This window comes from Panthera leo, chromosome D1 (assembly GCF_018350215.1).
Source record: "Panthera leo isolate Ple1 chromosome D1, P.leo_Ple1_pat1.1, whole genome shotgun sequence".
NCBI lineage: Eukaryota > Metazoa > Chordata > Mammalia > Carnivora > Felidae > Panthera > Panthera leo.
The window spans coordinates 38,593,085-38,615,724 of record NC_056688.1 but is presented as its reverse complement, the minus strand read 5'-3'; the positions used below and the strand labels follow the sequence as shown (position 1 = coordinate 38,615,724).

The window sequence follows — 22,640 nt, the reverse complement described above, 5'->3', positions numbered from 1 at the left end:
GAAGTCGGCGTGACGACAGAAAGGGGCGGGGCCGAAACGGCCCAGGGGGCGGGCGTTTGAAATCAGTGCTTTAGGGTAGACCCTAAACATCATTTTATACCTTCGAGAACCAATTACTTAATGTCTCTTCCGTCTTTCCCTTCCCCGACCCCCTCCCAGACTCCTTCATTCCGGTGCTGCGTGGACGGAAAGCCCCGGGTAGCCAACACCACGTCCCCGGCTAGCGAGAGAGAGCGTAGAGAAGGATTACACCAAACTGTTTAAATCCAACGGCTCCAGCTTCCTCTCTCCTGAGCTAGACCCAACAAGCCTAGAGAGTTGGGCTACGGAAAAACTAGTGTTTTCATTTAATTGGATATGAAGAAAGAACAAATATGTACGGGGGCAACCACGATCTTTATAAAGGTACCATTCCTGCAAAAATATTAGTCTGCAAAAGCAAAGGTTGTATTCGTATTGTTTGTTAAAATTTCTATTTTTTAGAAAAGTCTAAGTTCTAGTGGGAGGGGAGATGTCACTATTCGAGATTCATTTATGAACCCGATTACGAGCGTTTAGAACGGTGGGCCCAACTGCCAGAAGCACGAGATGCAGTTATAAGATGGCTACTCAAGCGTTAGGTGAACTTTTAATGAGACAACGAACGAGGCGGGGGGGTGGGGGGGGACCTCAGCAGTCGTCTTTCCTCCCTTTCCCAAGAAGCACTCTGGGAGCAGGGCTCTCGTTTGCTTAGCCCATATTGGTATCTCCTCACTTAGTTTTTGGCCACAGCAGATACTCAATATTTATTAAACAAATGAAAATTCAGCTCCTCCAACTTGGTTTCAAATGTAAAGAGCTCATTAAATTGAACATTAAAAAGCTTTATTTTCGGAACTCTTTCTTTGAAACTTATAAATGAAAAAAAGTAAAAAAAAAAAAAAAAAAGCCCCTTATAAAGTTCAAGATGAAGATCTTAGTTCTTAATGGAGGTGTTTCTCCCCTAGTTTTGCACATCTCCGTAAAGGACGCTACCATGTATGAGTTATTAAACCCAAATCTTGAGGATCCTAATTGAATTCCTTTTTCTAAACCCTTCACATTTAGTTTATTTGCAAGACTTGCCAATTTTACTTCCAAAATGATACCCCACATTTCATTCCACTGCCACTACCCTAAGTCTAAGACACTATTTTTCACCGGCATTTGCAATTGCTCCCTAATGCGTCTTCTTGCTTCCACTTTTGTCCAACGTACAGTTAATTTTGCATGTAGCAGTGAGAGTGACCTTTGAAAATTACAAAGCAGGTAGTTAAGTTACTCTCCTGCAGAAAAATCCACTGCACTTAGAGTAAAAGTCAAATTCCTTAATGCGACTTGAGACCTCGTGGAGTCTGGTTCCTGCCTAGCTCCTTGACTTCAGTTATAATCAGACACTTCTTACATATTAAACTTTAGCCACAGCCAACAGGGCGTTTCTGTTTCAGAAACGAGGGTAAGGTTCCTTTGTACTAGGTTTTCTCTGTTGCCTGTGCCCCAAGACGACTGTTAACATCCTTCAAGTCTCTGCTCAAATGTTACTGTGTCAGTGAGGCTTTTCCCTGACATCATCTTTGTCACCCCCAAGCCCCAAACATGCAAATACCGTCACATCGCCCTACTTTTTTTTTTTTGTAGTACCAAATGCTGCCAAATTTATTCTGCCATTGTTTTTTCGCCTTGTTTTTTGTCTGAGAGGCAGTATAGCAGAGTCGTTAAGAGATAAGGGATCTATAGCCTGTCTTGGTGCTAAATTCCAGGTGTGCCTTTGACTAGCTGTTTAGCCTTGCCCTAAAGGGAAAGTTATTTTCCCTTTTTGTGCCCTCAGTTTCCATTATATAAAATGGGGATAATTCTAGTCTTGACCTCCTATTGTTATGATAAGGATTAAATGAAGTAATACTTGTAAAGTGCTTAAAACAGTCTCAGCAAACAGTACTTGCTAAATTAATGTTAGCTATTATTATTATTAATATTATTTTTATTATTATTGTCTATCTTCCTATATTAGAACGTAAGTTCCAGGAAAGCAGGAACCTTGTCTCTCTTGTTCACTGGTGTATCCTCTGCATGTAGAACAGTGCCTGGCACATAATAGGTGCTGAGTAAGTATTTGTTGAATGAATGAATGATTGATGCACTATGAAGTGGAGGAAAGAAGTAACAATGACAGGGTGGTGACACAATTATAGATAATACCCCTGGTTTCTATATCCCAGCTGCCCTTATCAGCCCTGAGTCAATCACCCTGATTCCTTTTGCTCTTAGCCCACCACCATGGGCTAATCTTTGGATCACCATGATTAAATAACCACCCCTGTAATTCCATTAACACCCACATACAATATCATCAGTCCATGAAGTTAAAAGCTTTGACCTAAATGGTCTGAAAGTAGTAATTAGAAAACACTAAAAAAGTGTTTGCTTAAGTGATTTTAAAGTACTGATAAATGAAACCAAAAGCTTTTGACTTAAGTGGTTTGAAAGTATTAGAAAAAAAAACCTAAAAGCAAGTTTACTAAAAACTTAAAATATACCTTATCAGTTACCTTTGCTGGCAAAAGTCATATATAACCTCCCAGGAGTTCTCATTTTAAGCCCATGACCACAGAAATCCAGTTGTGCCTCGAATTCTGCCTGCCAAACCTCTTATGCTCCTCTAATTGCTTATTTTTCCACTCTGCAATGATATGATTTCCTACAGTCCCCTCTTTCTTCAAATCTACACACCCTTTCCACCCTCTTTTCCCTTCTCATCCTCTTTCCCAGGAGTGGATGATCTTCTGACTTCTTGCGAAAACAAAAGCTCTTAAACAAGGATTTCTCACGTGCCCTCCAGCAGATCTACCAAACTGCCCATGACTGTGCCCATTACCCTCAGCTCTCTATGGGTTAGTAGACATGAGATGACCTAAGCCCCCTCCTTTGTGGTCTGGATCCTAATCCCTCCAACCTTCTTTGTAACTGACATCCTGCTGTATTTCTTATCTCTCATAATCTATGAATCAATCCATTCCTTGTAGATCATTCTTAGCAGGTTTTGGATACATGTAGTAGATCTTAACCTTTAACAATGCTCCTTCATTTTAATATGACAAAGGCAGTATTTTAATTCAATGTGTAAGGGATATTTTACATAATAACTATGACTGTAAAACCGACTCTTGTGGCAGGATGTAATGTGGAGTTCTAGCTTCAGAATTTACACAAATAGTATGTCCTATTGAATTGAATATCCAAAAGGAAAAAAGAAACCATAAATATCTAAGAAGAAACCTTAAGAGACTATTTCCACAACCTAGGGTTTGTAAAGACCTTTTGAGCAAGGCAGAACACCTAAGAGCTGTGCAAAGAGTAAATGTAAAACTTTATCTATATAAAATTTTTATTTTATTAAAGAAGGTGCTTAAAACAAAGTCAAAGATAAATGCTAGATTAACAGGTGAATTTTGTAATACCTATAACGTAAAAGGTTACTACTACTATACATAACAAGATACAAACAACCCAATTAAAAAAATGGGCAAAGAATATAAACAGGCCATTCAGAGATAGCAATTCCAAAGAAACAATAAACATAAAAGACACACAACCTCCCTATTAGGAAGATGAAAGGAAACTAATAATTACCACATTATAGTATCAGATTGGCAATAATTTTGACAAATTAACAAGACAATTGGATGGGATTGGGAGAAAAGGGGATCCAGCTAGACAATAGGCATTGGCTCCTGATTTCTCTCACAGTGAAAATAAAAGGTGCTCACGGTGACCTACAAGACTCTCCCCTACATGACTGATTTCCTCTCTTGCTCATGTCTCTCTAGGCTACATCCCTTCCTGGTGTTATGTGATCATATCTCCTGCCTTAGGGTCCTTGCAGTAGCTATTTCCTTGGCCAAGAACACTCTCACTTGTCTTATTCAGGTGTAGGTTTAAATGAGGTCACCCAAACATGACAGTCCTATTGAAAGTTGCAACCCTCCTCCCCGTTGGTCCCCCAGCATTCTGTTCTCCTTATCTCCCTTATCCTGCTGTCCTTTTCTTTTTTACATAGCATATGTCCTCTTCCATGATCCTATATAATTTAGATATGTTTATTATTTCTTTCTCTACTTATTCCATGCAGTATATAAATTCTACAAGGGCAGAATCTTTGTTCATCCCAATGATGTAAGCCAAGCACCTAGAACAGTGCCTGGCACCAAGAGATGCCCACAATTTTTTTACAAATGAATTAATGAATGAATGGATGGATGGATGAATGAATGAGTGATTGAGTGAGTGAGTTCACAGGGAAAGAAATCACATTTTGGTATAAAAAGCTATTGCCTTAATCTCTTTTATATTTTAAAGGAGAGAAAAGTAATTTAACATTCTGCTAGTCTGGAAATAGATTTGAAATGAAGATACACCAAGACCCAAAAAGATTTCTTTTCAGGAAAGAATCACTAAATGAAAAATCCTGTGACTCTCAGGCTCTATAGGCACCATCAAAATTCTAATTCAGTCAGCCCCACCCCCATCCAGTCACAGCTCTAATTTAATCCAACCTTCTTTCAATTCCTCCAATTCTAGTAAACCCTCTCATTTTTACAAAGTTACAAAATGTGAAAATTTTGCTTGAAAATGTTTCTTTGAAGCTTTGAATAAGAAAATGAAGAAAAACCCCCAGTGGTCACAAGTCAGAAATCACGTTAAAACAAACAAACAAACATAAACAATGGCATCTGTTTAAACTGTTTAACTTGAAAATGCCCAATTTTCTAAGATAAAAAAAACAAACTGGTCCTTTGTTTTGACAAGACTAGATGCCCTGAAGCCCAGAGAGATGATTTTCTGGAGACAACTTCAGAATGCAATTTGTGATGGTTCAGGCTAGATTACTGGATAATAGTGTAATTTTAACACCTTTTACTTAATATGAGCACATGGCTACCTCATCAGCTGGCCAGCCCGTAATTACCAAGACAATTAAAAACAAACATATTAAAAAAAAAAAACAGTTAAAACTAAACAACTGATGTGGGGAAAATAAAGAGACAGACATACTGGGCAAATTCTAAGCAATGCCAACAAAAGAACTGTAGCAACATTATCAAAAGTATTTTGGGGGTACTTGGGTGGCTCAGCTGATTAGGCATCTGACTCTTGATTTTGGCTGAAATCATGATCTTGCAGTTCACGAGATCAAGCTGTGCATCAGGCTCAGTGCTGACAGCTGGAGACTACTTGGGATTCTCTCTCTCTCCCTCTCTCTCTACCCCTCCCTCACGTGTGTTCTCTCTCTCTCTCCTTCCCTCCCTCCTCAAAAAATAAATATTTAATAAAAAAAAGTATTCTTTAAATAGAATAGCGTTAAGAAGGACATGAATAGGGCCATCCTATCATATCATAAAGAAAAATACTCTAAGGAAAATATTTCCAATCATGAATATGCAACTAACTACGTAGTCGGGAAAAATATAAAGCAAAAATAAAGAATTAAAAGGAAAAACTGACATCCATAATTACAATGGGAATTTTTTTTAACGTCAGTTTTCTCAGATTAATAGATCAAGCAGACAAATTAACAACATTGAAGCATTGAGTACATAGATACATATGCTCATTGCATTTATATATGCATGTGTATTTATATATTATGTTTATATGTGTATAAAATCCTTGAAAACGAGAATACACATCATTTTTAATAAACATTGAACATTTACAAATTTTAATCAAATATAAAGCCCTCAAATTTCAATAAATGCTTATGTATTTCTAAATGATAATATTTAGTCTTGCCAATTTTTGAGCTTTATATAATGTTAAAAATGTTATATAAATGAATCATATGTGTTCATTGTGTTTTGCTTTTTTCCTTCGACTTAATGTATATTTTGTGTAGCTGTAGTATACTATGTGGAATTCCATCGTGTAAAAATACGCAATATGTGTTATTCTAATAACTGTGCTTTCTGATGTGGGTGTCACAAATAATGCCACTATGAACACTCTTATAAATGTGCAGAGGTGTATGTGTGTACATTTTATTTATATATATCCTGTCAGCAGGGTGAGGGTTTTAGTTCCATACTTTCACCACACTTGATATTGTCCAACTTTTCAATTTTAACTCACCTGATAGATGATAGTAGTATCTTATTGAGGTCTGAATTTGCATTCTTTTGATTACTAAACAACATACATATGTTTAATGTCCATTTGGACTTCTTTTGTGAGGAATTGAGGTCTTTTTTTCTATTGATTCCTCTGAGTTTTTAGTACTTAGGTACCAGCTCTGTTGCTTATTTATGCTACATGTGTATTTTCCATTTCTTGACTCCTCCTTTTGGTATATTTTGATATACAAAAAGTCTTAGTATTTGGGTAGTTCAGCTGATCAGTCTTTTCCTTTCTGCTTTGTGCATGGTATTTATTGATTGAGAAATTCTTCCCTACTTGAAGTTATAAGAAATTCCTGGATATTACCCAAAAGTTTTATAGTTACAGCTTTCACAGTTCCACTAGGAATTCATTTTTGTGCATGCTGTGATAGAGAGGTCTTGAAATCTGGTAAAGCAAGCCATCTTATCTTGACCCTCTTTTATGAGTGCTGTACTATTCTTGGCCCTTTGTGCTTCAATATAAAATGTGAAATGTTATATTCTACAAAAATACTTTTGGGATTTTGATTAGAATAACATTGAATCTATAGATCAATATAAGAAGAATTGACAATTCTACACTATTGAATCTTTAAATCTATGAACAGTTATGTCTTTCCATTTATTTAGGTCTACTTCAATTGCCTCTAAGTAAATTTATATTATTTTCTTTTTAGAAAACTTGCAAGATTTTGTTATCTTTGGCCTTATGTGCCACTTAATTTTTAATACTATTGTAAATGGCATCTTTCTTAAATTTTGATTTCCTAGTTGTTGCTGATATATATGTTTTTTTGTATATTGCTATTTGAAATTCAGAGACCTTGCTAAACCTTCTTATTAATTAAAGTAGCTTATTTATAAATCTTTTGGATTTTTCATATGTGCAGTGATATCTGTGAATAATGACGGCTTTGTTTCTTCCTTTCCAATCTTTCCCCTCTCTCTCTCTTTTTCCTTGCTACCTTATGTTGGATAGGACATCCTGGGCAGTGTTTAATAAAGAAATCACAGGCATCCTTATCTTTTTCCTGATCAGAAAGGGAAAGCATTCAACTTTTACTAGTAAAGTGAAGGTTTTAGGTAGATGCACTTTACTCAATAAAATTTCCTTAAAATTTTTAGTTTGCTAAATGGGTGGTGGATTTTATCAAACACTTCTACATCTAGTGGGGTTCTCTTTTAGTTTGTTAATGTGTTCCTGTATGTATTTATTTAACTATCAACCTTTCATTCTTAGAATAAACCCACCTTGATCCTGATGAATATATTGCAGGAATCAATTTACTCAAATTCTATTTAGGACTTTTGCATCTATGTTCATAAGTGAAATTAGCTTGTTATGTTCCTTTCTCATAGTGTCCTCATTAGAGATTTGTGTAATAAAATGTGTTGGAAAATATTCTTTTTTCTGTTCTCTGAAAATTTGTCTAAGGTTGACATTGTTTCTTCTTTGAATGTTTGGTAAAATTTGATGGTTAGACCATCTGGACTTAGAATTTTATTTGTGAAGAGAGTTTTGAACTACTGTTTCGGTTTTCTTGATGTTTATAGATATACTCAGTGCTCTATTTCTTCATGTGTCAATTTTGCTATTATGTTTTTCTAAGAATTTGTTTCATCTGAATTTTAAAATATATTGGCTTAAAGTTATTTATTCTGTCTTTACTTATTTTTTAAATATCTGCAGCAGTTACAGTGATGATCTTTTAATCTTTCCTGATATTGGTCACTTGTGCCTTCTATTTTTGGTCTTTGCTATTTTCATCAGAGGCTTTCGATTTTATTTGACTTTTCAAAAAAACAACCTTTGATTTTGTTCATCCTCTCTATTTTATATTGGTTTTCTATTTCATCCATTTCTGGTTGTATTTTTATTATTTTATTTTTTCTACTTTCCTTGCTTTTTTCCTAAATTTCTGAAATGGATGCTTAGCTCATTTAATTTTTCAGACTTCTTTCTTTTCCTTTCTTAGATATTTATTTAAATATATAAATCTTCTTTTTAATACCTTTTATTACATCCCACAAGATTTGAAATGTAGAATACCCCCCTCTAATTTAAAGTATTTCCTAATTTCCATTTTTCTTTCTGATTAAAAGTTTGTTTAGAAATTTATTTTTAATTTTATAAAATTTGGGATTTGGGATTTGGGTGTCTTTTTAATATTGATTTCTAACTTTGTTGTTTATAATTATGGCCTGCCTGCTTTTAGCCCTTTAACATTTGTTAAAACTTGTTTTCTGGCCACAGGTTTATGGTCAATTTTGTAAGGTTTCCATAGGACTTGAAAAAAAATTCTATTCTGTATTTTTGGGAGTACAAAGTTCAGTATATGACCATTAGGTCAATTTTTAGATTTCATTGCTCAAGTATTCTATATTTCTTTACAAATACTTGATCAATTAGTAGAGTCCTGGTCCTATTTTTCTTGATTCCCTGTCACTCTCAAAAGTGTGTCAGATTGGTGTTAAATGATATGATGTAACTTAAAGTTTAGAACCACTCTTATTAAATTCTGAAATGAATGTAGAATTTCTACTAATCAGTCAACATTCAGTATTTTACTGGAGATCATATCTAATTATATAAGACTTCCATTCCTGCCCAGCTTCCAAAAAAAAAAAAAAAAAAAAAAAAAAGAAAAGAAAAGAAAAAAAAAGAAGCAATGACTACTGGAAAAGAAGAGATATGAGTTTTGTATTTTTTTCAGAAAATATCTATATGGAAAAGTCTAGAATCAATGGTCAGGCTGGTTTAACTAATAGGAAAAAGAGGTGTAAAGTTTGAAAAGAGATGTAGATCAATAAATAATGAAAATTAATAGAAAAATGTCTATCATAATACACTCAAAAAATTAAGAAGTTCCTAAGAATATATCTAAGGCAACATATACATTATCTTTATGGATAAAATTTTGAAGCTTTATTGAAATACATATAAGATCTGAATAAATGGAGGAATACCAGTTAGTGAATGGGAATGCCCAGTATGGGAGGTATGTCCACTTCAAGTTTTTCTTTAACTCATGCAATTTCAGTTCAAATCAATAATATTTTTGTGGAACTTGAAAAATTTATCCTAAAATTAATACTGAAGTTTAACTCTACTAATCTACCCAAATTAATTCTGAAAAAGATGAATAAGCACATAGGGACTTGACTTACCAATTACCAATACTAAGCATAAAGCTATTATAATTAAATAGTATAGATTCAGCACAGAAATGGACAAATAAATGGACTTGAATGTAGAGTTTAGAAAGAGATCCATGTTTATATTGGAACTTGGCATGTGAGACTGGAAGATTCCAACTCAGTGGGAAAATGGGGATAGACAGATTTCTACAAACAACAGCAACAACCACCAAAACGACAATATAGATCCCTACTTCCCAACAGCATTCTAAATGGATGAAACAAAGAAAACAAAAGAAAATAAAATCTTTGTGACTTAAAGGAACAGTATGTTACGTAAACAGGACATAAGGGAACAGATCATAATGGAAAAGATAAGTTTGATTACATTTAATTTTCAAAATAGCTAAAAAAGACACCATGAACAAATTTAAATGGAGGTGATGGGGTGAAGTGAGCTATTTACACACTGTGACAGACATAGAATTAGCATCACAGACATTTAAAGAACTCTTACAAATCAGTAGAAAAAGAAAAACTTAATTGAAAAAGCAAAGGGTATAACTGGTAATTCATAAATTGAAACCCACATAAAGGCAATAATCAATGAAAAAACCTGCACCTCATCAGGAAACAAGCCACACAATCATATAAAAGGAAATAAATAATTTTGCCAATCAAATAGTTAACTAAAAATTTGACATTCTCAAGTGCATCTAGGGGTATGGAGAAAGAAACTTCTATTCAGTGCATGTGTTAATTAGGAAAATCACTAGGTAAAGCAACTTGACCTTGCATAATAAAATGCAAAATACAGTTTCTGTATCACCTAAAAATAACTACCCTAGGTAAATTCTCACATATAATTACCAGAACACACATAAAAGTTTTTAGTGTAGCATCGTTCATAAAAAACAAAACAAAACAAAAAACACTTAAGTAATCTAAATACCCACTAATAGAGAAATGCATTGAATAAAGTATATTCTTATAAGAGACTATATATGTATATTTTTGTGTATTATGAGTTGAGACAGTGTTGAATTCAAAAACTGACAAAAATTAGCATATTATGAAATCATTTATATAAAATAAAAGTAGTAGATACACAAAACAATAGTCCATATTTTTAGTGGATACACAACACATAACACACATACAAATGAAAAGACATCCACCAATCAAAAAATGCACCAAATTCATAATAATTGTTTATGAGGCTGGGAAAGAAAAGGAGATTAGGATTTGCAGTTTACATCTAAAAGGGACTTCCACTTCATCTGAAATATTTATTTCTTCTATTTAAAAGTACCTGAAACGGGAACAAGATCCTTCAGGATGTCTGTTCTCACTACTTCTACTCAATATTACACCGAAGATTCTAATCAGGGTAGTTAGGCAAGGAAAAAAAAAAGAACAGCATCCAAATTGGAAAGGAGGGACTAAAACTGTCTTTATTGACCGACAGAGGGCATGATTTTATGTAGAGAAAATCTTAAGGAACCACTAAAGGACTACTAGAACTAGGTAAGTTTGGCAAGATTTTAGAATATAAGACCAGTATACAAAAATCAGTTGATTTCTGTACACTAGCAATGAGCAATGTGAATTAAAAATGAAGTTAAGAAATCAGTTCCATTCTCAATAGCATCAAAAAGAATAAACTGTTTAAGAATAAACTTAACAAAAGAAGTGGAAACTACATTGGAAACTACAAAATGTTGTTAAAGAAGAGCTAAATAAATGCAAAAGCATTCCATATTCATGGATCAGAAGACTTAATTTTGTTAAGATGGCCATACACCCCAAATTGATCTATGGATTCAGTGCAATTCTATTTAATTACTTCCGGCTCAACACCCCCCCCCCCCCCCCCCAGAAAATAAAACTTTATGCTGAAGTTGATATATAAATACAAAGGACCTGGAATACCAAAACAATCTTAAAGAACAAAAAATTTGGAGGACTCACACTTCCTGATTTTAAAACTTACAGCAAAGCTGTAATAATTAAGACACTGGTATCAGGATAGCTATATAATTAACTGGAATATAATTGAGAGCCTGAAATAAACCCTTAGCCAGTTGATTTCAACAAAAGTTTCAAGAAAATTCAACAGTTAAAGAATAGTTTTTTTTTTTTTTAACATGCTGCTGGAACAGTGGATATCCACAAACAAAAGAATGAATTTGGATCCCTACCTCACACCATATACAAAAATTAAGTCAAAATTGACCATGGACCTAAATGTAAGCAAATACTGTAAATGTCTTAGAAGAAAACAGGAATATATCTGCATGACCTTGGGCTAGGCAATAATTTCTTAACTACAACAGCAAAAGCACAAGCAATAAAAGAATTGATCAGTTGCACTTAATTAAAATTGAAAATTTGTACACTTCCAAAGACATAATTAAGAAAGTGAAATGGTAATGCACAGACTGGCAGAAAATATTTGCAAATGATATACTCAACAAGGGACTTATCACCAGGACATATAAAGACCTCTTGCAACTCCATAATGAGAAGACAAATAACTCAAAAAATGAATAAAGAATTTGAATAGAAATTTCTTCAGAAAAGATATGGGCAATGAGCATAGGAAAAATAATGCTCAACATCAAATTAGTCATTAAGGAAAGACAAACCAAAACTGCAAGATAATTCACACCAACTAGTAGAAATACTATTTTAAAAAAAGGCAATAATAAGTATTGGTGAGAATGTTGAAACATAAGGATGCTCCTATATTGCTGGTGGAAATTTAAAATTTTGCAGGCACTTCAGAAAATCAGTGTAGCAGTTTCTCTGAACATTAAACATAAGAGTTACCATATGATCCAGCAATTCCACTCCTAGGTATCTACACAAAAATAAAAACACATGTCCCCACATAGACTTGTACATGAATATTCATAATAGCCAAAGGATGAAGACAACCTAAATGTTATCAATGGATGAATGGACAACTAAAATGTGGTATATTCATAACAATGGAATATTATTTGACCATAAAAGGAAGCAAAATACTGATACTACAACAGGGACGAACCCCAAAAACATGCTGAGTGAAACAAGCCAGACACACAAAAAACTCATTATATGATCCTATTTATATGAAATTTCCAGACGAGGCAATAGATTAGTGGTTTCTTGGAGCTGAGGGTGGAAATGGGTTGTGACTGAAAATGGGCATGAAGTTTCTTTTTGGAGTGATGGAAATGTTCTAAAACTAGATTATGGTGATGGTTGCACAGCTTTGTAAATATACCAAAAATTATTGAATTGTACATTTAAAATGGGTGAAATTTTTGTTATGTAAATTATATCTCAATAAAGCTGTTTTTTTAAAAAAAACACTTGAAGCAAATATGAAAAAATGCTAAGAATGTCAAGTCTGGCTGTTTGGAATGCAGGTTTTTGTTATATATGCAATTTTCTCTATTATTTAATGTTTCTAAAAAACAGAAAATTAAGACACCATAAATTCCTGAGCCCCAATTTCAAATGAAATAGATACACAAATCTAAAGCCTTTTCTTTTTTTTTTTTTTTCAATGTTTACTTATTATTTTTGAGAGAGAGAAAGAGACAGAGCATGAGCGGGGGAGGGACAGAGAGAGGGAGACACACAGAATTGGAAGCAGGCTCCAGGCTCAGAGCTGTCAGCATAGAGCCTGACATGGGGCTCGAACCCATGAACTGTGAGATCATGACCTGAGCCAAAGTCAGACACTTAACCAACTGAACCACCCAGGCACCCCTAAAGTCTTTTCGTTATACTCTCACCCGCAGGTACTGACAGTTGCCCTCAGCCCCAAAGGAAATGACTGGATACTTGTCAGAGCACTCTCAATGAAACTTACCAGTCATACATAGCAAACAAAACTCTTCAGTGCCTGGCTCTTAAACATAAGCCAAGAATAATAGATATATGAGGAAAGCACTTAACATGAAGGACAGAAACCAAAGCGTCCTGGAAGAGTGAATTCAGGGGAAACAGACACAATGTAGAAAGCAAATGGAAACTTAAAAAAATCCCCAGAATTAATACTTCTAGAGAGAGAAAAAAATCTGAAGCCATGGAAAATATCAGAAATCCATAATGAAAGGAATATTCAGAAAGCAAAAAAGAATTTATGGAAATTAAAAATAATTGCTAAAAGATTTGGAAAATAAAGTGTAACAAAAGAACAAAAAGATGGAAAATAGGAGAGCAAAGATAAGAAAATTAGAGGGTAAGTCCAAGAGGTTTCATAACCAACTAATTGTATTTCTAGAAAGAGAGAACTGAAAATATAGTGGGAAGGAATATATTAAAGAAATGATATCAGCCTCACAGCAACGAAGAACATGAGTTTATATCAGAAGGTCTAGCTCAATAGTTGACAAAAAAGACTTACGGATCATGTCCTAATGAAATCTGTGAAAATCAGGACCAAAGGAATATCCTAAAAGTGTCAAGAGAGTAAAAACAGGATGCACAAAAAGGATCACAAAACACATTGGTTTTGGATTTCTGGAAGCTAGAATTCAATGGAATAATGTCTTCACGGTCCTGAAAGAAAAACGTAAAGGTAGAACAAAGACATTTTCAAACATGCAAACTTTGGTAGTTAATATACTTATGACCAACTTTGAATTTCCTTTTTAATATTTAGGAAAATTCCCATATTAGGTCTCCTGCCTTGCCAAGGTTGAAGCCAGAATTCAATCATCCAGCATCTGTTTTAGCAAAGACATAGACATATGACTTAGGCTCTTCCCATCAGACACTTGATTGGAACACCTCAATTTGAAGAAATGTGAGGAAGTTGGTTTTGTACAGGATTTGTTCCTGGAGGAGGTGGTGAAGGACAGCTTTCAGAGGCAGCAGTGGCATAGACTCTAGTTGGTAATGTCTGTTGCCCATGGTCTTTAGTACCTTGGACAAAAGAAGGTATAGGAATACTTTAATATAGATTGTTCGATAATTTGGGTGTTGTTCCTAGATGCACAGTCTAAAAACCTATTCTCTGGTCCTTCCAAAGATTCTGTAAACTACTTAATAATCTATAATGTAACCTCCAAGGATGCGCCTGGTGGACATGCTCCATCAACACAAGGGAGTAAACCAGGAAAGAAGACTGAGGTGGGAGGAATCAGGGATCTAACATAATAGAGAAAGGGAATCTCTAGGATTATGATAAGTAGAAACTCTAGCCTGCAGGCTATGCAGCACCCTAAAGACTAACCAGTCCAGATTCAAGAAAGCATATGGAGGGCTCCAGGAAGGATATTTCTGAAGAGAGAAATCTGATTTGGTACCTGATGTGTTTTATGTATCTACAAGATATTTACACTACTGGAAATGAATTTGGGAATGAATTAGTATGTATAAAACCAAGCAAATGAAACAATGAGACAATTATTAACTACCTGATAAATAAAATTTTGTATGTGGAAATGCAGTCATGGTGTACTACGTGACTCAGCTGTAACGAGTTTTGCATGGTAAAAATATAGACTTGGTTTAACCAAAAAATTTGATACAGCTATAGGAGAGGATGGAGTAGGGGAAGTCTGTGTTGGGATGAAGCATAAGAGAACTAAATCTGTATCTTTTATAGTATGACTGTCCACAATATCTAAAACTGAAAAGTCTAGAAATGTTGGAAAAAGCGAACACAAGAAACAGCTAAAATACCTAAGAGTGATTATTTTTGAGGAGTGGAAATGAGGGAGAGGAAGTGTATTAGTTATTGGCCAGGGTTTTTTAGCTGCATATTATAGAATTTACTCTAGAATTCACTGTAGTCTAAGGCAAAGGAGTTTTGTGTTTGTTTGTTTGTTTGTTTGTTTGTTTGTTTGTTTGTTTTTAGCATTAAGTAGTTTAGAATCTCTGGAAAAGTCCAAGAACCAGACTTACATGCTACTCAAGAACTGTATTGGCAATTCAAAGAAGCACATGTTAGAAGTTGCCTCAATTCAATAGAGTGGCTGTGTCTTGTAGATAATGGAGTTCAAAAAAGACTTCTGGCTCTTGCCTCTCTCTGCTGCTAGATACCACCGTGACTGCCACAGTATCCATGTAACAAAGGAAAGTAAATAGAGAAAACTCTAATGAGGTTAATATTCCCATGCTCAGTTTATTATATGTCACAACAAAATCATAATGTGACATTTGAATTGCTGATTTAAAGGCCAAGTCCTCCCTGCAAAACAAAGTAAAACCAAATGAAGGCCAAGTCCCAATCTTTGTTACAATTTAATCTATGCTGTTCATGCCCAACACTAACCACCAAACTCTTGGATGTTCCTAAAAAAGAAACTGACACCAAACATTGGCATTTGAGGCACAAAGTGTACAAGAAAAAAATCACTTTTTTATCTTCTCTTTTCCATGCAGCTAATAAAGAAGAGTATGTTGAAATTTGTGGGGCAGAAACATGCAGATATCTTGGGGAGAGAAGCAAGCACATCTCATGGAAGGGATTTATAGCTTTAGACAAGTACCCATTAGAGGTGAAAGCTAACTGTCAAGTAAAACATTCTGGATAGCTCCCACTTCAACAGTTTCTGCTAAGTACCAAATACGTGGCCCAGACAAATAGTTGGCAGGGAGGCCTAGGGTTGGTGGGGAAGAGTCTCGAGGAGGTTGGTCTGGAAGGTAGGGGTTATAACTTAGAGAAGTGAGAGAGGAAGATTATAGAGTCAGGGACAATGACAAAGAATTTGGAGCCCAAGGTTTGGGTTAGGTACTGTTGAGAGATATATTTGAGGAAACAAGATATAAAGATGGTGGTTTAAGTACAATCGCTTACTTTGTTTCCTCCAAAACTCCACTCAAGTAACAATAATAGGATTTTTGGCTTACAAAAAAACAGGTAGACAAGTAGAAACTGATTTACCAAACCCTGTAAAGTTGAATCCTAAATTGGCAATGAGGAAAGCCAAGAAGCAGTGCAATTGTCTCTACAGAACCCAAAGACTTAGGCTTTCATGGCACTAGATACCTCTGAACGTGGCAGTTAAAAGGAGGCTAAGGAGGATTTCTTGAAAATCTAAGAAGCAGTCAGAGCCTAAGATCCCCTCCCTTCCTAAACTTCTCTGTTGCCCTGATGGAAGACTAAATCTAAGAATCAGTTAGAGCCTCAGATCCCCTCCCTTTCTAAACTCCTCTTTTGCCCTGATGGAAGACTAAGCTTCATTTTCTAGAGTAGGTGAAAAAGATGGCCTCTGGACTGGGAATTTCCAGCACCTCTTGAGAGAGTGGCTGTCATAGGGAAAACAAACTGGCTTAGTGAACTTTACAAGTTGGATATTAGAAATTTCAGGGCCCCTTTTCCATATATTAGGGAAGTCAGGCCTGTCCCCTCCAGGAGGAAGACTAGAAGATCCGTCACTATTGAATATGACCAGCCCCAGAGATACATCAGAGGCTCACCCAAGAAACAGCCCAGACAGATCATCATTTAGGGAAACATAATCACCATACACCCTGAGCTTCTAAACAGTTTTTTGTGTTATAGTCCTATATGAACCAACTACTAAGGATCACCAGACATTTGAGGAAAGCCTTAAAGCTGAAAGATAGAAACTGAAACAAAAAATTAATAAAAGGAAATTTCAAAGAAACAGACCATACAGGTGGAAAAGAACCTTCAAAAGCCATTGACATGTTAATATTTTCAGAGAGATAGAAGAAATGTACCCATGAAACAAGAACAGGACAATAAGACACGGGGTGGGAGACAAGGAAGCTACATACACACAAAAAAGCTAAGGGATCAAAAATGCCTTGGAAATTAAAATTTTGAGAAAGATGGAAAAGACAACTGAAGGAGTTTGGGAAGGTAAAGATGAGGACGTTTTTCTAGAAGAGCATAGTGATAAAAGGATAGAAAACTGGGAGAAGAAAAGTTACAAAAGTTAAAGGCCCAATCCATGAGGCCTGATATCCAAATAACAGGAGTTAATAAACAGAGGAAAAAAGTAGAGGAAGTCATCAAAGAAGTAAAAAGTTTTTCCTTAAACTAAAGAACCTGAATTTTGAGACTGAAAAAAAAATTTAAGAACACTGGGATAAAGAAAATCTATAAACTTGAGAGGAAGAGAGAAAACACACAACAAACAGGACATATTTAAAGGACCAGGCATTAGATTTACATCTTCCTTTTTCCTCACATCATCCCCACAAAACAATAAAACAAGTTAACTTAAAAAAAAAAAAAAAAAAGAATTAAAGGTACAATTAACATATAAAAGGGAAAAAAGTAAGATACTACTTAACCTGCCTCTGAAGGGGAAGTAAACTTTTTAAACAGATGTGAAAGACATTACAAAGCAAAAGACTCACCTTAAAACACTGAAATATGTGTCAACATTTTAGATTAAATAAAATCAAGGAACTATAAAGAAGCGGGAAACTGGGAAAAACCTATGAACATATCTAATAAAGGGCTTAATACGTAAAATTTTCATATGGGCAATATGTAAAATGTTCATATAAGTACATGAGAAAAAGCACTAGGACCCTAAAATGGTCCTAGGAAAATGGGCAAAGGTTATGAACCAATACATATGATGAAATGCAAATAGCTCATATTCATGAAAGGAAAAAAAAAAAAAAAGCCTTATTGGTACTCCAAGAAATGTAAATTAAAACTTGAGCTCCACTTTTTTGCTTACCAAACAAGTAGTTTGTTTTTCCTTTCCCCTCACCCCCCAAAGTAAAGTTACTTAATGGTGAGGATGTGAAACATTCTTTCTGAAGAGTTTTGGAAATAACAGGTTAAGGACCTTAAGATATTTAAATCCTACAGTGCAATCATTCCATTGCCACATATCTAAGGAACTTTGTTAATTTCACCAATATTTTACTGTGCATACTGTTCAAGGTACTGAAATTAGGATACATATTTATAAGTAATAACTGTCCAATAGTACAAAGTTCAGTCACTTGTATCATAAACAGAATTTATTCAACCATCAAATCCATGGTTATAAATTATTTTCAATGAGTGGTAAGTAGAATTTGTAATTCAGGAGGGAATCTTTTATTAAACACAGAATTTAGATACTTCCAGCAGAAACAGTGGCTAATGTCTGAGGCGGACAGTGACTAGGGTAGCTGTATTATCATTTGTAGAAATAAAGACATCTAAAGGAGGAAATTAATTTTAGGAGAAAGATGATCAATTTGTACTAAAAAAGTTGATTTTCAGGGGCTCAGTGGGCTGTCCAAGATGAAGAAAAATGTTAGGAGCAAGTCGGTATGATAGAAAATTATGACAATAAATAATATCTTTGAAGAGTGAGAGTGCAATGCTAAAGAAAGCCATGAACATAAATGGGGAATTTAAAGAAAGAAAGAAAGAAAGAAAGAAAGAAAGACACTTAAGAGAGTGGAGCTTCGAGGTTAGTTTGCTTGCGTGTGGTAGGAAGAGGAAGTGGAAACAGGGAGATAAAGAAGAAGAACCAGAGTTAAGAGGAATTAGCAGTGCCTAGAGGTCAGGGTTTTAGGATGAAGAAGGGGGTGCTCCGTGAATCAGTGATGTGGAGAGATAAAGTATAACCCCTGGAATAGCATTTGGGAGGAAGCAATTCGATGATTTACGGAGATCAATTCCAGTGGAGAAGTGGGGGCAGAACCAGAAGATGAGAGAGAGGAGGAAGTGGGTTTGTGAACAAAGACTGTTTCTGTTTGTGCTTTTGACATGTTAGGTACTGAAAGGAAAGTGAGAGAAAGGACAATAACTTAAATTAAGAGACAGTTCACTGAGATTTAACAAAGGCAAAGGTGATAGTGATTATGTAATTGACCATCCTGGAACAGTGGGAGGTATTGATTGAAGGGGTTTAAAGGGAGAGATTAGCCAGAGAGGAGTATGTCCTCTTGAGAAAGAAGAGCAGGAAGAAAGCATGTGACCAAGAGGAGAGAGGCTGCAGGTGTATACCAAATAGCCTCACTTAATTATTTCTTGAATAAATTTTTGGAGTGCACAATATAGAAATTACAAGATCCCTTGGAAACTATAATAAAGAACAGGACACAGACCATGCTTTCAAAATACTTTTATATGGAAGACAAGTACAAAAATAGCTCTGGAGATTGAGACCACAAGTTCTTGGGTTAAATATGAATTTTTCTCCTCCATAAATTGGGGACAATGATGGCACCAACTTCATACATGACCAGTTGTGAGGTTTGAATGAGACTCTATTTAGGAAGTGTTTAATAAAAGGCCTGGCAAAATGACATACTAAATAAAGGTAACTCTTGCTGTTCATAGTATATCAAGTATGAAGGATAAGTGCTAAGAGAGAACAATAGGAGATGAGAGAAAAGATGGTGTTTTTTTGGGGGGGTGGGCATAAAGGAAGAAAAGGGGTCAAGTTCATGTACTTGAGAAGGGGTGGAATTTAAGGACTGAGAAGGAAGGAAGGGAAATTTGGGTGAGATAATGTGGGTAGAGGCAGACAGTTTGAAATTTCATAGCATAAAGTAAAAAGGATTTCAAGACATCAATAAAATGGACACTCGGTTAAAAAATACCTAAGTTAAAAAAAAAAAAAAGTCCATTTCAAGCATCCCCATTCTCTTTCCAGCTTACATTTCCTAGTGTTCTAACAAGATTGTTTGACCCACTGGAGAAACTGAAGCCACAAGTCAAATACTATTTCATTCTCCATCACCACCCTCATGTTTTCATTTCTTTTTTTAGCCAGGATAGATTTAATGGCCGATGATTATAATCACTCCATCTACCTAATCTAATCCATCAGTGTCCCCCTTTGCATGAGACATACTTGCCTGGAAAAACCTAACCCTGATGGAACCTTACTATTTGCTTTCTTCCCATCTTTTGAATGCCCCTTGTTCATGGGGAAATTTTTTGTCCCGCTGGATAGTCCTTGTGGGGGCTGCCACCAGTTTTTCAAGGCCTGGGGATAAATACTTCAAAGTTACACAGTATGAGTTAAGGAAACACATCAAGTCCAAGGTGCACACAGTCCCCCTTTTTCTTTAGCATTTCCACAGAGAGGCATCTCATGTTCAGGAGGCAGGCTGGATATGACTTTCGTTTTGTTCTTGTGGAGGGGCTCCTTCCCCTGTTCTTCCTTCTTACAGGGCTCCAATGGCAGCAACTTTATCAGGAACAGTACATACAGACTGCTGGGGAAATCAGTCTAGATGTCATACCAGCTATTTGGGGCCTGCCCTTTAGGAGGCAGCTGGGGACCTTGGGTCCATTTAGATGGTACAGTTCTCTAGCCACGGGAAGCAAGCCATTATTCCCGTGGGAAGCTGTACATAACCACTTCCCATCAGCTAGGGGAAGGAGTTTGGACTACCCTATTGTTGAGGCATTCTAGGGTAAACATCTAGGGTCATTTTTGGACACTGCTTCATAACCATCTATCCCCAAGACTCTTGAGTGCTCTCAGTTATATCTGGAATAAGAAGAGAGAGATGTTATTTGACATCCACCCAGAATTTAGAGTCTAAATTAATTGTATTTGTCATGTTCCCTTAAGGACGAGCCAGATTGTTATCTGGTCCCCTCATCCACATTTATTAGCAATAAGTTCTGTAAAGACCGAGAGGTTATTTTACCAGCTATAACCTTCCTTTCGTCCTTGGACACTAAAGTTGGAAAAGGAGAGGAGTGTACTGACCCTCCTTATCCCACCTCTGCAGATTCTTTAGTGCCTTAGGGTCCATCTAAAGCAGAGGTGCCAAGAGCTACCACCGCTTACTCAAAGTGCCTCTGCCATTGGCATTTGAGTCTGCAGCATCTGTTTGTTTGGGTACTTTTACAGTAGCCACCAGGTCACAGAAAGCAAACCCTTCCTTGGCTATTTTGGCTTCAGATCCCAGACCCAAAGGAAAAAGAGTTTATGTTTAATAAAGAAGCCAAACTATGGTGACCTTGTTGGGGAATGGGATGGCATTGGATTGGGCATGCGTCCTAGCTTCCTCTTGTCTGGATGGACCTCGAATAAGGTGGAAGAACCTAGGGTGCCAAGATTCTTGGGAACCACAGGAGATGTGAGGAGTTTCTATTATTTTGAGGTGATCTGGTGTAGTCTTATTGGGGAGACTGTAGGGTGAGATAAAATGCCTCAATCTCTAACCATAATGTGGTTGACTCTTCCCCAGGAGCTCCTCCTCACCACACTTCTTTGGCAAGGTTGTCTTTTCTTCCCTATAGTTTTTGGGCAGACCCAAATGCTAATATGTTTTGTTCCCTAACAACTGTGCTATCTTTCCTATACTATTTTCTTCCCGTCCTGTCAGTGTTCCCAAGGAAATCTTTCTGTTCCTAGGAGGGTTCTACAATTTATATAACCTTCAGATCCCACGAAATGTGCTTGTGCTCTTGGTTTCTGGCAAACTTCCAGGCAATTTGTCCAGAAAAAGTCAGAAATTTCCAATAATTTTCTAAGGTGACTCCAAGTGGAATCAGAATCTCCAGGAGGTCCGCTCTGATTTCAAACACCAACTTAAGATAGCAGTAAGCTAGGGGCACCTGGGTGGCTCAGTTGGTTAAGCGCCTGACTCGATTTCAGCTTAGGTCATGATCTGACACTCGTGAAGTTGAGCCCCGCATGGGGCTCCACACTGAGTGTGGATCTTGCCTGGGATTCTCTCTCTCCCTCTCTCTCTGCCCCTCCCCAACTCATGCGCCAATGCTTGTGCTCACGTTTTCTCTCTCTCTCTCTCTCTCTCTCTCTCTCTCTCTCTCTCTCTCTCTCTCTCAATAGAAATAAATAAATAAACAGTAAAAAAAAAAAAAAAAGATAGGAGTAGGCTTACTTGTCCCCCCCATAGGTACATCTAGGTAGTTTACCTGGAAAGCCCAGCATTAACTGCTCTATATCATCTTCCAGCCATTCCTCCTTACTCAGTCCTTGGCAGTTTCAACAGTCACAGTAGCTCTGGCTGTGGAGAAAGCTGTTTGAGCTTACAAATTGTTTTTATTTTTATTTTTAAACACAATTTCAGATTTGTTGAGGGTTGGCCGTCATTTCCCGTCTTTATTTTCTTGTAAGAAGTCTCCAAGAAAAAAATTCAGGCAAAACACGCATGCTTTGTAGCTGGTAACATTGAAAATGAGGGTGTTTACTAAAACAAAGAACATTGTGAGTTCAGTTGGAAGAGGTGGTTGGATAGCTAATTGGATTCAGTGGTGATTGGACTAGGGATGATGGACTTGGGGTGGGGCCAATGTGATTAGAATTTTGAAAAGACATATAAGTTCATGTTTCGTTGGGAGTTGTTTTCTTGAGAGACTGTTTTCTTGAGAGAAAACCATCTCTAATTTTATCCAAAACAAGGCAATCAGAG

The 22,640-nt window shown here is 36.0% G+C and overlaps 1 protein-coding gene across 3 annotated transcripts in view; it reads left to right on the top strand.

The window, feature by feature from the left end:
- KDM4D (lysine demethylase 4D) overlaps positions 1–22,640 on the top strand; it is a 34,080-nt gene that overhangs the window by 84 nt on the left and 11,356 nt on the right. The window contains exons 2-3 of one of the 3 annotated variants that reach the window (XM_042905171.1): positions 160–405; positions 2,030–2,123. The gene's annotated coding sequence lies outside the window, so the exon portion shown is untranslated. Of the gene's footprint in view, positions 1–5; positions 445–2,029; positions 2,124–22,640 lie in introns of those variants that run through there. The other 2 variants (XM_042905170.1, XM_042905172.1) reach the window with 2 other exon arrangements.